The following is an 11,656-nucleotide window of genomic DNA, read 5'->3' as shown; positions in this document are numbered from 1 at the left end:
CTCTACCCCTAGACTGCTGGAATCAAAGGTGTGCACTCCCAAGCCTGCCTACGCAGTTACAGGCCTGCTTGGTTGCCTGGTTGCTTGATTGGATTGTCTCTATGAGGCAATCCTGGCTGTCCTGGAACACACTTCAAAGTCCAGGCTGGCCTTGAACTCACATACCTCTGTCTTTCATGTGCTGGAATTAAAGGGCTGAGCAACCACTGCCTGGCTGTTTTTTGTTTTTGTTTTTTGTTGCTGTTGTTGTTGAGACAGGGTCTCACTATATAGCCTTGACTGACCTGAAACTCACTCTGTAGACCAGGCTGGCCTCGAACTCACAGAGATTTGTAGACCTCCACCTCCTGAGTGTTGAGATCAAAGGGGTGCGCCACCACATCCGTCCGTTATGGAACTCTCAACCTACAATGTGTAAAGAGATCAAAAGACCAATGGAAAAGAGAATACTGGATAGGAATGGTTGTCATCTGATACATAGTGAGCTTGAGGCCAACGGGACTACAAGAGACCCTGTCTCAAAACAAACAAACAAGAGAGAAATAAAGAGGAAGATGAGAAGGGGGAGGAAGAGAGGACGGAGGAAGAGACAAAGAAAGACAAAGTTTGCTCTCATGCTACCTGCTACCCTAGAGCTTGCTAGGACCGCACAGAGCTCCTCCCTGGGCTTCCAGGCCTTGGGGTGTTGCTGATGTGATGTGAAGGACAAAATAAGTTTGGGAACAGAGCATTTGCCATGAACCCTGGCTTTGTCACTAATGGGTGATCTTGAGCAAACTGGTTAAACTCTGTAAACCCCCAGTTGCTCTATTAAAAACCCCTATAAAAACAGGTTGTATTGGGCGTTGGTGACTCACGCCTTTAATCCCAGCACTCTTAAGGCAGAAACAGGCAGATCTCTGTGAGTTCGAGGCCAGCCTGGTCTACAGAGTGAGATCCAGGACAGCCTCCAAAACAATACAGAGAAACCCTGTCTCGAAAAACCAAAAAAAAAAAAAAAAAAAAAAAAAAAACAGGTTGTAACCCTTCAGTCTCACAAGGCGAATGGAGAAAAGCAGTGTAGGAAAGACAGGTACTAGTGTTATTAAATACCACCATAGCCCGGGGACAGGGTTCTGGTATTGGCCTTGCCCTTACCCAGAGTACATCACTCCTCACCCGGGAGATCTTCAAAGATAGATTGAGTATGAAAGTCAACAGTGCCCATTATGGCCAGGCTGGTGAGATGGCTCTGCTGTCTAGCCCTACAACCTAAGTCTGATTCTCAGGGCCACTTGTGGAAGGAGATGTAAGAAATAGATAGTTAGCCAGGCTGTGGTAATGCATGAATTTAATCCCAGCACTCAGGAGGCAGAGGCAGGAGGACCTCTAAGTTTGAGGCCAGCCTGGTCTACAGAGTAAGCTCTGGGACAGTTAGGGTTGCTACATAGAGAAACTTTGTCTCAAAAACAAAACAAGCTAGGCAGTGGTGGCTCGCACTTTAATCTCAGTACTTGGGAGGCAGAGTCAGGTAGATCTCTGTGAGTTTGAGGCCAGTCTGGTCTACAGAGTGAGTTCCAGAACAGCCAGGACTACACAGAGGAAAAAAAATCTCTCAAACAATCAAAAAACAAACAAAAAACGCCAATAAAACAAAAAACTTGCTTTATTTTTACTAGTCTCTTGAATTTGCTATCATCTTATTTCCATAGACAGAATCAATTCTGGCAGATTATTCTCTGACACATATTTTGTGGTACATGTGTACAAGGGTGCGCGCACACACACACACACACACACACACACACACACACACACACACACACACACACACACGATGTCCTAGTGGGCTAAGGCACTTGTAGGCTGTGGAAACCTCTCGGAGGGCCACACAAGCCACCTGTGCTGAGTGACGAAGGTGACCCCACATGAGGCAGGCCAGGACTTGTGCAGCCCTGGAGTAAGCAGGAGGTCTCAGCTGATGGGTCAGTTTCCCCAGCAGCCTCTGGAGGGAGAAAACCTACTCTCTGAGCATCAGGGCAACCTTGGGACAAGACCTAGGCCCTGCTACTTGGAAGGGCCACTCTAGCAGAACTGGCGTCTGCAGGCCAGGCAGACATTATGTCATCTGTGCCTCTGGAAACCACAGTCCCGCCCTCCTGGGTCCCCAGAGGCCCTCCTTCTCCCTGGCCAGGATCCCTGAGTTCTGAGCTCTCCGTGTCCCCAATCAGGCTCCCAAGGAACTGAGTCGAAACCTCTTGGGCTTCTGTCCAAGCCCTACTTCTAATTCCCAACTCCCCCATCCCTTGAGAGTAAACAATCTAACCTTAAACAAAGGCCACTGCCTGGGTCTTGAGGAAAACACTGAGCCATGGCAAGAGTGCCGCTCATGTTTATTTCTTTATACCCATACTTTGTTCCAAGATAAAAACCTGAAGGAGTCGTGTTTACGGTAATTCTCTTGTCCCCTCCCTGAACCTCCAGTACCATGGATGCCACTTGAAATGGGGTAGTGGAACATGCATGCTTCTAAGGAGGGGAGGTACTTGGCCCCTTAATATCCCCCTTGTAGTTTTTGGCTTTATTGTCACTATGTAGCCCAGGCTGGCCTCAAACTTCTAGGCCTTATCTTAGTGTCTCAAATGCTAGAATTATAGGCATGACTTACCGTAGTCACTATATACAGCATTGTTTTCTTTTGAAGACACTTTTTTATTTGTTTGTTTGAGGCAAGGTCTCATTTAGCCCAAGCTGTTCTTTTTTTTGTTTGTTTGTTTTTTGTTTTTCCAGACAGGGTTTCTCTGTGGCTTTGGAGGCTGTTCTGGAACTCACTTGGTAGTCCAGGCTGGTCTTGAACTCACAGAGATCCGCCTGCCTCTGCCTCCTGAGTGCTGGGATTAAAGGCGTGCGCCACCAACACCCGGCCCAAGCTGTTCTTCTACTTGACATGTAGACCAGGTTAGTCTTCCTGGTCCTCATTCCTGTATGTTCCATTCCCATAAGAGCTAGATTTTTTTTTTTCCGGTTTTGTTTTTGTCTTTTGAGACAGGGTTTCTCTGTGTAGTTTTGACTGTCCTGGAACTTGCTCTGTAGACAGGGCTGACCATGAACTCACAGAGATCGGCCTGTCTCTGCCTCCAGAGTGCTGGGACTAAAGGCGTGCACCACCACTGCCTGGCAAGATTGTACTTTTAGGTATGTGGGTGTGCTTTAATGCCTGCGTGTATAACTGTGCATCATGTGCTTGCAGTACCTATGAAGGCCAGAAGAAGGCATCAAATCCTCTGAAACTGGAGTTACAGATGGTTGTTAGCTACAATGTGGAACTGGGAACTGAACTCAGGTCCTCTGGAAAAACAAGTACTCTTAACCACTGAGCCATCTCTCCAGCCCAAATTCTCTCCAGTTTATATTTCTTTCTTTCTTTTTTTGGTTTTTTTGTTTTTTGAGACAGGGTTTCTCTGTATTGTTTTCAAGGCTGTCCTGGAACTCACTCTGTAGACCAGGCTGGCCTCGAACTCACAGAGATCCACCTGCCTCTGCCTTCCAAATTCTGGGATTAAAGGCATGGGCCACCAATGCCTGGCCAGTTTATATTTCTAATGAATTCCTAAGTACGAGTCCAGGCTCAGCACTTAGAGACCACTGTCTTAGGAATGTGGGCTGTCCTGGGCCTTCACTGTGGACAAGGAGTGTCAGATGTTTGGGCTACTCCCAGCATGGTTGCTCAACAGGTCCCTATTATATATGGGTTAAATGTGAAGGACTTCACATATTAGCATTTGTTTTCTGGGTATAGGTGTTTTGCCTGTGTGTATGTCTCTGCAACCATGTGTCTGCCCTCAGTGGCCAATGATAGACATGTAAGTTTTTGTTTATTATAACTGAAACTACTGTGATTGAACTGGTTGTGGTGATGACCTGTAATCCAAGAACTGGGGAGGTAGGAGCAGGAACATCAGGAGTTTAAGATCCTCCTCAGCTAGAAGATGAGTTCAAGAACAGCCTGAGCCGTGTGGAACAGTCTCAAAAGCAAACAACTGCACAGCTCCCATACTAGCCTCCGTTTCTCTAAAGTGAACTCCACAGAGATGGATACAAAGCTTGGCAATGCTTTGGAAGATAGAAGCAAGACCAGGAGTTCATCCTCAGCTACATACAGCTAGGTAGGCTACATGAGAGGGACTAAAGAAAGAGTGGGAAAGGCAGTGGGGGCCCCTGCGTCTCCATCAGCAGCCAACCCAGAAAGCATCCCCGAGCTTCTCCCCCCATGGTCATTGCTCAAGGGCTGTGCTCAGATTGGAGGGTTCTGCCTTTCAGTTAGACAGATTCTCTCAAAGCAGCAAGGATGAGAGCGGCAATAGGATTGACCCATATCTCTTGAAAGTCCTGGAGCTTCTCATCCTTTTGAGCACCCCCAGACCTCCCATGTTCCCTGCTCCAAACATAGCATCCTGTCTGTGAACACGGCCAGCGACAAACCCAGAACCCAATATGCAGCCTCCTGCCACAGCCTTCTGAGTCATTGCTGGTGCTCGGCTCCCTTGGCAAAATCGAGTCTGTGTCTAAGATACCTGGCCCGTTGCTTGTGTCGCAGGTACATCATGGGGCTGAGGGGGAGAGTGTTCTAGTTCATTCGCTAGATTTTTACATTTTTTCAGGGTGGTGTCTTCCGACTCGCTCTCTCTGTGACTGTGGCTATCCTGACACTCAGTATGTAGAACAGTCTGGCCTCTAGAACTCACAAAGTTCCACTTACCTCTGTCTCAAGCATGCTGGGGTTAAGGGCATATGTCACAATGCCCAGCTGTTCTTTCTCTTGTATTTTATTATATTTTTGATATTTTGAGATAGTCTCAATATATAGCTTAGTCTGGCCTCAAACTTGTGATTCTCCTGCCTCAGCTTCCTAACGACTGGGATTACAGGCATGAACTACCATATTTGGCTCTGTTTTATTTTTGAGATATTTAAGGGATTGTGGAAGGACAGAACAGGGATCACTTATGTAAATTCTGTATACAAGCACATTCCTTTGTAAGGGCTCTAAGACACCGATAGAACAAATACCATTTACCCCAAGCCATGCCCAAGGACTCCTGAGCTATGTTTGAAGTGATGTTCTGCAGCCTGCCTGCTCCCTGGGACTGAGACAACATCTGTGGTACCCATCAAATCATGGGAAACTGATAGCAGAGGAGAGGGAGGGAAGACCTTGTTCGTGTCAAAGGGATTAAAAGTATCAATTCCAAAGGGCACATGAGAAGCCCTAGCCTTTTCTACCAACAGTTCAGCCTTTTAAGATTAAATCCAGGGGCTGGAGAGATGGCTCAGAGGTTGAGAACACTGACTGCTCTTCCAGAGGTCATGAGTCCAATTCCCAGCAACTAGATGGTGGCTCACAACCATCTGTAATGAGATCTAGTGCTTTCTTCTAGCCTGCAGGCATACATGGAGGCAGAGTGTTGTATACATAATAAATAAATAAAATCCTTTTGTTTTGTTTTGTTTTTTGAGACAGGGTTTGTCTGTATTGTTTCGGGGCTGTCCTGGAACTAGCTCTGTAGACTAGGCTGGCCTCGAATTCACAGAGATCCGCCAGCCTCTGCCTCCCGAGTGCTGGGATTAAAGGCATGTAACACCACCGCCCAGCCAATAAATAAAATCTTAAGAAAAAAAAAGATTGCCGGGCGTTGGTGGCCCCGGCCCCAGTTTAATTTTTTTAAACATCTGTTTGTTTATTTATTTATTATGTACACGGTGTTCTGCCTGCTTGTATGCCTGCGTGACAGAAGAAGGTATCAGATCTCATTACAGATGGTTGTGAGCCAACATGTGGTTGGAAGAGCAGCCAGTGCTTTTAACCTCTGAGCCATCCCACCAGCCCTGGGCCAGCTTATTTTTAATAGTATCCCTTGGTGGGTTTTTTGTTTGTTTGTTTTTTGTTGTTTTTGTTTTTGAGATAGATATCCCATATAGCCCAGGATGGTTGGGAGACGTCATTCTGTTGAATAATTGTTGGTCAATAGGAAAGCAAGATAGGTGGGGCTAGGAGTTGAGGAAGATTCTGGGAAAGAGAGGCACAGTCAGTCACAATGTAGGACGCAGGAGAAGCAACATGTGGGCCCTTTCTCTGGTAAGCGAAGACCACATGGAAATACTTAGATTGGCAATTATGTGTTAAATCCTTAAGTCAGAGCTAGTCAGTAAGAAACAAAGCAAATGGCCAACAGCTTCATAATTAATATCGTGTCCTGTGTGTTATTTGGGAGCTCAGACAGCTCCGCAGGGCCCTGGCAGCTGGCGGGAAGACTACACGTTACACAGGCTAGCTTTCCATTAAGCTTTCTAGGTAGACAAGGCTAGCCTTGAACCCCTGGTGCTCCCACCTCCACTTCCCGACTGTTAGGATTGCAGGTGTCCTGGACCACTTTGCCCAAGTTCTGTCACTCATTTGTCCCTTTGTCCACACAGCAGAAACCTCCAAGTGCTAACCGTAAGCTGGAGTCTAGGAAATGCACCAAGAAGAAACTGAAGTGAAGTTGTGTGTGATGCTTGGCCTTTGTGAGGCTCTTCCTGGCCTCCCCAGGTCCTTCAAGACAGGAATGAGAAAGCAGTTCCTAAGCCAGGCATTGGAGACGCACACCTTTAATCCCAGCACTCAAGAGGCAGAGGCAGGGGGGATCTCTGTGAGTTCGAGGCCAGCCTGGTCTACAGAATGTCTCAAAAAAAGAAAAAAAATTAAAGAAAAGAAAACAAGCCCCAGCCGGGCGTTGGTGGCGCATGCCTTTAATCCCAGCACTCGGGAGGCAGAGGCAGGCGGATCTCTGTAAGTTCAAGACCAGCCTGGACTACCAAGCGAGTTCCAGGACAGCCTCCAAAGCCACAGAGAAACCCTGTCTCAAAAAACCAAAAAAAGAAAACAAGCCCCTCCGATGTTGTAATCTACCCACAGTACCAAGCAAAAATTGCCCTAACCACATTCAGCCTCAGGCCTTCAGACACTGAATCCAGTTCATTTTACAGGGCACTTCCTGCTAGAGAATGGGATAATTAATAAATGAGTAAGCTTGGGCCCCTCCCTGTGAAGCTCCATAATTGAGGCTCTGGGGACACTGAGCACCTCCCCCTCATTGTAGCTTGTCCCTAAGCGCCCTATTAGAGGTGCTTGTTTTTGCAGCTGCCTTCACTCCTCACAGGATCCTGGAAGGCAGAGGTGGCCATGAGACGTCCGTATTCTAGGAGTCTGCCCAGAATAAGTGTCTCAGTGACGCTGATGTCCACCAGGGACTTAAGCTGCCCGCAGTGGAGCTAGGAGGGTCAAGAGCACTGGCTGAGTTACTTCCCGCCATGACGAGGCTAGGAAACTTCTGACTTCTGCCTGCAGGACTCGGACCGAGAGGAATGTCTCCAGCATAGTGCTAAACAGAACCCTAAACGTGCTCTGTGCTGGTCAGAATGTGGGGGCGGTGAGACCAGGACTCACCGGCCTAGATAAAGGCAAGAGTAGAAAATTAATCTAGGGCGAGCTCCGTCCTCAGGGGACTCGGAGCCAAGGTCAAGACTTCTTTTGGTGGCCAGAGTTGCCCAGACAAACTGCTGGCTGGCCAGGCCTCTGTCCGAGAGGCCAACAACAAGGCTCAGTGGGTAAAGGCAGCTGCTGCCACTGATCCCTTAGGCCTCATGTGGTGGAGAGAGGTTACTCCTGCCATCTGTCAGTGACCTCCACACATGACATGCCACTCAATAAAGAAATAAGTGTAAAACTTTTGGGGGGCAGTTTCTAGACAGGGTTTCTCTGTATAACAGCCCTAGCTGTCTTGGAACTGGCTCTGTAGACCAGGTTGGCCTTGAACTCACAGAGATCCACCTGTGTCTGCCTCCTGAGTGCTGGGATTAAAGGTGGCACCACCGCCTGGCAAATGTAAAACTTTAAAAAAAGATTTATTTAGTCAAGTAGTAGTGGTGCACACCTTTAATTCCAGCACCCAGGGTGTCAGAGGCAGGCAGATCTCTGTGAGTCTGAGGCCAGTCTGGTCTACAGAGCAAATTCCAGGACAGCTAAAGCTACACAGAGAAACCCTGTCTCAAAAACTTAAGATGTGTTTATTTCTGTGTATGAAGTGTATGAGTCTTTTGCCTGAATGAATGTTGTGCAGCTTGTATGTGTCTGATGGCCAGGGATGCCAGAAAAGGGCAGTAGATAGGCTGGAGCCAGAGTTTCAGATGGTTGCAAACTGTCATTACTGGGAATGGAACCTGGGGCCTTTGTAAGAGCAGTCAGTGCTCTTAAATGTTGAGTCATCTCTCCAGCCTGTCACAATTTTTTAAATTAATTTATTTTTACTTTATATGCATTATTGCTTTACCTGCATGTATGTCTGTGTGTGGGTGTCAGGTCCCCTGGACCTAGCATTACAGACAGTTGTGAGCTGCCATGTGGCTGCTGGGAATTGAACCAGGGTCCTCTGGAAGAGTAGCCAATGCTCTTAACCATTGAGCCATCTCTCCAGCCTCCACAATTTTTAAAAAAAATTTGTTTTTCAAGACAAAGTTTCTCTGTGTAGCCATGGCTGTCACAGAACTCACTCTATAGACCAGGCTGGCCTCAAACTCACAGAGATTTGCCTGCCTCTGCCTCCAGCATGCTGGGATTAAAGGTGTACACCACCAGTGCCTGACCAATTTATTTATTTATTTATTTATTTTAGAAAAGGAAAAGAAGCCTTTGAACTGTCCCTGAACAGTGACCTCACCCTGAACAGGTATGGAAACACATGACTTTGTGGCCCTGCCCTGTCTGACTGTGAACAGGATTCACTGAGAGCCAACTACTCCCGGGCACACAGGAGCCTCTGTGCACAGAGGCAGGCTGTGGTCTGGTAGAAGACATCAACTTAGGGAGGGACTTGAAGCCTGAGGGTGAACATTCCAACAGACAGGCTCCAGCTGAGCTGCAGGGTCCGTGGAATAGTGCTGTTTTCCAGACTCTGATACCTTCAAAGTGCACAATGTCTCTACCAGTCACTGTTCCTCTGAAGTAGATTTCGTAGAGAACAGGGAGGAAGTCAGGTCTGGCTGCACCAATCTGTAATCCCCTCACTAGGGAGGTGGATGCAGGAGGAACAGGAGGAGTTTAAGGTCATTTTCCAGTCCTCCAATCCAGTCTAAGCTAGATGAAGTCCTTGTGTGGGAAGAAGAGGTAAATGGACGGAGGAGGAAGGGAGAGGAGAGAAAGTCAGAGAGAGAGAGAAAGAATGTAATAATTATTCATGTCCGGTTGTGGTGGCTGCAATCCTAGCCATTCAAAAGGCAGAGGCAGAGACAAGAGAATCTCGAATTGAGGCCAGCCTAGGCTGCATAGCAAACCCTTGTCTCTAAGCTCACTAAATACTTCAATGGTCTTCATCTAAATGCTGAGTTGAGGCTGGGCATGGTAGCACACACCTTTAAACTCAGCACTCTGGAGGAGGTAGAGGCAGGCAGATCTCTGTGAGTTCCAGGCCAGGCTGGCCTACAGAATGAGTTCCAGGACAGTCAAGGCTATGCGAAGAAATCCTGTCTCAAGAAAAAAAAACTGAATTGGGCAGAAAGAGAATGGTGTCGCACATGATGGGACAGCTTGTTCAAGGATACTGAATGTCAACAGGCAAGTGGCTGAGGAATGCTGAGAAATCTGGCTGGACCAGAGGGTAGACAAAGAAACAGGAAGCGAGGCAGGAAAGGCCAGCAGGGCAAAACGGAACTGGAGACCTCACTGTGACCTTCAGATGACACTGGACATCTTGGACACTTAAGAGTTTTGGATTTGCAAGAGAAATCAACATTTGGCATGAGAAAGAAAGCTGTAGCCCTGGGAACATTGTTCAGTGCCACAGAACTTGCCCAGCTCTGCATGCAGCACTATAGGGAAAAAAGCTTTTCAGGTTGAGGAGATGGCTCTGTAGATAAAGCACTTACCCTCAAAGCTCCAGGACCCAAGTTTGGATCCCCAGAATCCACATACAGACAGATGAAGCTCTGTGTTTCTACATCCCCAGGACACCCAACTCAACATGGGAGGTGCAGACCGAGACGCCCAGGAAGCTCAAGGTAGAACGAGAGAACCAACAGGAAGTTATCCTTTCTCTGACCTATGCTCTCACAACCACACCAACAGTCACATGTGGGGAGTAAATGAAGTCCTGAATGAATGTGTGTTGTTGACATGGGCATGACCATATAAAGGACCCCAGTGCCTCAGATCCATGGGAAAGGCAAAATCCTCTGCTGCAGGTTGACAGTGTGCAGAAGCTATGGATCTCAGCTTCCTCCTGGATGTTCATAGCTGAAACTGCTCCCCACAGAGGCCTCTCACTGAGATGAGCTAACCCTGCCTCCTTGTTCAGCTGTACACACTAAATCTGCCTCCTCAACGGAGAGGTAGCTGAGCATGCAGAAAACCATGGGTTCCGTCGCTTGCTCACGCAGGATAAAACCAGGTGTGACAGTGATGCCTGCAATCCCAGTACGCAGGAGCTACAGTCAGGAGGATCAGAGGTCCAAGGCCCTCTTCTGCTATATAGTGAGTTTGAGGCCAGTCTAGGTTCTCTGATACTGTTTCATTATTTTTTAATTAATTAATTAATTTTTATAAGATTTTATTTTTACTTTTATGTGCATTGGGGTTTTGCCTGGTGTATCTGCGTGTCAGATCCCTTAGAACTGGAGGTACAGACAGCTGTGAGCTGCCATGTGGGTGCTGGGAATTGAACCTGGGTCCTCTTGCAGAGCAGTCAGTGCTCTTAACCACTGAGCCATCCCTCCAGCCCCTAATTAATTTATTTTTTACATTTTATGTGCATTGTTATTTTGCCATGGATCTTTGGTCCCCTGGAACTGGAGTTAGACAGTTGTGAGCTGCCGTGTAGGTGCTGGGAATTGAACCCAGGTCTTCCCCAAGAGCAGTCAGTGCTCTTAATCACTTAGCCATCTCTCTAGCCCCCGATACCCTGTTTCAAGGCAAAACCAAAAAGAGATGGCCTTATATTACTCAGTATATTTAAAAATATAATCAAATAAAAATAGACTGTCATCCTAACTCCTGTCTCAGCAGGCTCATATGACGAGGTGGTGGGCGGCAGGAGAGGGTGGAGAGCACAGGGGAAAACCAGCTTTGTAAGCCAGAGCATAGCCCAGGATACAGGCTGGGCGGCCACTGCATGCCTCAGCCTGGGCTGGCCAGGTACAGTGAATCATAGTCTCTCCTCAGGGCCTGTTTGTCCGTTTGCAAACAGGACTCCATAAGGAGGACTCACTGAAATGTTTTTTTTGTTGTTGTTGTTGTAGTACGTTGTATGTCATGTCTTTTAATTCTCCAGCCACCCCATTATTTATCAGCATATTAGGGATCATAAATCTGAAGTTTCCATCCACTCATCCTCTCAATTGCTCACCAATCCTGGGGCCACGAGATAGTCAGTAACCTGTGTTTTGGGTCATCCCCCATCTGTCAGCACATCTGGACCTTAGGAGCCAGCCAGATGTTTAGGCCTTGAGACTCCCAGGCCAGACACCACACCCTATTTCAGCCCCTCCTGACCAGCTTCCCTACCGTGGAATGTAGCTTGGCAGTTGTCAAAGTTTGCCATTCTTCCTGCACACCCAGTTATTTGGACACTGACAAATGCCAGGCAGG

Source organism: Mesocricetus auratus, unplaced genomic scaffold (genome assembly GCF_017639785.1).
Source record: "Mesocricetus auratus isolate SY011 unplaced genomic scaffold, BCM_Maur_2.0 Super-Scaffold_100691, whole genome shotgun sequence".
NCBI lineage: Eukaryota > Metazoa > Chordata > Mammalia > Rodentia > Cricetidae > Mesocricetus > Mesocricetus auratus.
This window is presented reverse-complemented; position numbering follows the sequence as displayed.